The 4,144-nt window shown below is 46.5% G+C and overlaps 1 non-coding gene across 1 annotated transcript; it reads left to right on the forward strand.

The window, feature by feature from the left end:
* The first annotated feature begins 3,634 nt into the window (after positions 1–3,634).
* Positions 3,635–3,706, forward strand: trnag-ucc (transfer RNA glycine (anticodon UCC)). The gene has a single exon. It is a non-coding gene; the product is annotated as a tRNA-Gly (tRNA).
* Positions 3,707–4,144: the final 438 nt, after the last annotated feature.

A 4,144-nucleotide genomic window follows, 5' to 3' on the forward strand; every position in this document is an offset into this window, starting at 1 on the left:
AGCAGTGCATTTTAACACCACTCCACAACCAAAAGAGCCGATCGATTCAGTGGGAATGAAACACCTCCGTCTGCACATCACATGGAGTCCGCCAGACCTCTGGAGTGCAGACACAACTTTGAAGTTGAGGATGTCCCCAGGAGGATTAAGGAGTCAAGTCGAGCACGGTTCAAAGAAAGTAGAGTCATGGCAGAATTCCTTCGTTTTCCATCTTATTTCGAAAGAAATGCTTCCGGATTTCACTCATTTCAACATTTTTCTCATTTTGTTTTTTGTGAACTACAGCCTAATATCAAGTGAAATGTGGGTGGACAGTTCACAAATATCCAAACAACGTTATTTCTCATATCGAATCGGTCATGTTATTGTTTTAGGTGCAGGTCAGAAATAGGAGGAGTGGACACCAGCTGCTTTTATATTTCCAGTATGAGAAAATGATTCGATAAAACTCTGAGAGATGATAGAAGTGACCACACAGTGAGTGAAAGTTTAATCCAGGATAAAGTTAAAAATCACACAACACCAGATTACAGTCCAACAGCTTAATTTGGAAGCACTAGTTTTAGGAGTGCTCCGAAAGCTACTTGGACGATAACCTGGTATTGTGTGATTTTGAACTTTGTCCTCCCCAGTCCACCACAGGCTCCTCCACGTCATCATCCGATATAGTCATCATGGATTTGTTAAGGGAAGGTAGTGTCTGATGAAGGTGACTGATTTTCTTTGAAGGATAAAGAATGGATGGAGTGTATCCGATGTAGATCAACCTGATGATAAGAAGGACCATAAGACGCAGTATTTATAGCAAAAGGATTACAGTTTAATGCAGCTGAAATGATATATTAAACACATTTAGGTTAAGCCTTTCATCTTTTATAATGGGTTTACTAGTTTCCGTTCTTTAATATAAGAACCTCAGAACCTTTTCAAAGTTACGTTGTCGAGATAACTTCAGGTTGTCTAACAAGAGATGCCATCTCAGCTCAGACAATGCATTAAAGGTGTGAGGTTAAAGTCTGTCTGTGTCCCAATCTTGAGTCAGACTGGTTCTAGCCTCCCAGTCGGAGAGCACTTCAGCGCTCTGTGCCTTTCGGTCTCGGACCCCTGGGTGACAATCCTCCAAGGCAGACTATGGGACAGCCAACAATGCAAAGTGGCCAAGCAGAGGCTGATAGTCAAGTTCGGTACCCATGCGGATGACTTTAACTGGACACTTTGGTCAATGTCACACGACACGTGACAACACTGCACTGTATACTATTTCACGGACACTCACAAGTACACGCACACACACAAAAGCACACTCCTACCGACCCACACACTATTGCATACCCTCTCTCAAACACAAGCTCTCTCTCATAAACTCACTCAAACACTTCCACATTCACAGCAACTCACGCACATTCTCACAAATTGATACCCCAGTACACTCACACACATGCACCGACACACACTCTCACAGACCCGCATATCCCTACATGCACACACACACACAGACACACACACACAGCCACACACACCCACACATGCACCCACACACACACACACATGCATGCACCCACACACGCAGACACACACACACACAGGACACACACCCACACATGCACCCACACACACACACATGCAGCCACACACACGCATGCACCCACACACGCAGACACACACACACACACACGGTCCCCCCCCACACACACACTGATTCCGGGTTCTCACGACTCTCAGCTGGAGACTATCATTGCCTGCAGACCCGACCTTCATCCACCCACGACACCATGAAGGGTAACACTTGTTCATGCCCTTACACAGCCGTCTGTGCCCTCCCTTGACCCCGTCCTTTCCATCTTGCCCACCGCCCCTCCATGCCCCTCTACCTCCTTCCTGCGGAGGGTTGCTCTGACAATGTCAATTTCACTTCCTTTGTCAATTTCACCGCACTACGTTTTCTTTTTCCCCTCACGAACCGGGATCACTCTACGCTGTGCTTGCTGATCCCACCCCCTACGTTTGCCTTCCCGATAGCGCTTTGTGTTTCGTTGGACCCGCAGGAGAAGCTGCGGACGTTCTGCTTAAACCTGAGCGGATAACACAGTTCTGCTCGGAGACAGTGAGGTCTGCAGATGCTGGAGCCCGAAACATCGATTTCCCTGTTGTGCGTTTCCAGCAACACACTCTCGACACTGTTCTGCCACGACCCTGTCTCGGTTCCACACAATCCCATTCATCATTAAGGCGCCACGGCATCCCAAGGACTGGGGACCCATGGGAACTAAATGATGACAGCGGCCTCAGCACTCTGCACCCCCTGACCTTGGAAAGCCCATCTTGGTTCAGGTTACCTATCTAGGGCAGGGAGGGTTTTGCGTGCACTGCCTTCCCACATCAGTGGAAGCGACCTTCACTAAACAGCTGCCCATGACTACCCCTTGCTGTGAAGTTAAACATCTCACAACACCAGGTTATAGTCCAACAGATTTAATTGGAAGCTCTAGATTTCGGACAACCACCTGATGAAGGAGCAGCGCTCCGAAAGCTAGTGCTTCCAATTAAACCTGTTGGTCTATAACCTGGTGTTGTGTGATTTTTAACTTTCTATACCCCAGTCCAACACTGGCATCTCCAAATCATGCCCTCCTGTGAAAACCCCTTACTGCTGACTGACACCTCCCCCTCTTCTACAAAGTAAAAGAGAAACCTGCAAATCTATCAACGGGATCGAACTTCAAATTAATACATATTCCTCGAGAGGGTTCTGCTTCCCGAACTGTTACCCGGAATTCCCTCCTCTCCACAATTACTGCAGCGTGGCCTCAGTCTAATGGTTCCTCTGTTTTTGCCGTTTTTGTTTTCTAAGAAAACTCTTGAGAAGTTTTAGAAACTGAAAGAACTGCAGAATTATGTGGGGCATGGATAGGATAAATAGACAAAGTCTTTTCCCTGGGGTCGGGGAGTCCAGAACTAGAGGGCATAGGTTTAGTGTGAGAGGCGAAAGATATAAAAGCGACCAAAGGGTCAACGCTTTCATCCAGAGGGTGGTACGTGTGTGGAATGAGCTGCCAGAGGAAGTGGCGGAGGCTGGTACAATTGCAACATTTTCGAGGCATTTGGATGGGTATATGAATAGGAAGGGTTTGGAAGGATATGGGCCGGGTGCTGGCAGGTGGGACTAGATTGGGTTGGGATATCTGGTCGGCATGGGCAGGTTGGACCGAAGGGTCTGTTTCCGAGCTGTACATCTCTATCTCGATGACTATGTCTACGCTGTAAATCAGAAACCAAACCCGAAGTCGGTGGTAAAGCTGTATGAAGAGAAATCAGAGTTCACGTTTCGGTCCGGTGAACCTTTCTGAGAACTTGACAAGTTTTAATTGTGTGATCGTTCCAGGGTTGCCCTGGGATTTTCGTGCTATTTCTGTTATTGATTGATTTCAGACGATGAGAAATCCGAAATGCTGCTTTGTGTGTATTAAAAAGTGAGGCGGGGCATCAGGAGACCGATCCACTCAGTAAAACTCGGTCTTTGATGACTTCTCAATTCTAATATTTCACTGCAAAATTTCCAACAAAACAACAACGAAATTTCGAGTCAAGAACTATTATGGCACATCAGCTGATTTCTGGAGCGCTGCAGGCTGTAGCGGTGGTGGTATAGTGGTGAGCGTAGCTGCCTTCCAAGCAGTTGACTCGGGTTCGATTCCCGGCCATCGCAAGCAGTGTGTTTTAACACCACTCAACAACCAAAAGAGGCGATCGATTCAGTGGGAATGAAACACCTCCGTCTGCACATCACATTGAGTCTGCCAGACCTCTGGAGTGCAGACACAACTTTGAAGTTGAGCATGTCCCCAGGAGGATGAAGGAGTCAAGTCGACCACGGTTCAAAGAAACACGAGTCATGGCAGAATTCCTTGGTTTTCCATCTTATTTCGAAAGAAATGTTTCCGGATTTCAGTCATTTCAACATTACTCTCATTTTGTTTTTTGTGAATTACAGCCTAATATCAAGTGAAATGTGGGTGGACAGTTCACAAATATCCAAACAACGTTATTTCTCATATCGAATCGGTCATGTTATTGTTTTAGGTGCAGGTCAAAATAGGAGGAGTGGACACCAGCTGCTTTTATATTTCCAGTATGAGAAAATGAT

The sequence above is a fragment of the Chiloscyllium punctatum genome, chromosome 15, assembly GCF_047496795.1.
Source record: "Chiloscyllium punctatum isolate Juve2018m chromosome 15, sChiPun1.3, whole genome shotgun sequence".
In the NCBI taxonomy this organism is placed as follows: Eukaryota; Metazoa; Chordata; class Chondrichthyes; order Orectolobiformes; family Hemiscylliidae; genus Chiloscyllium; species Chiloscyllium punctatum.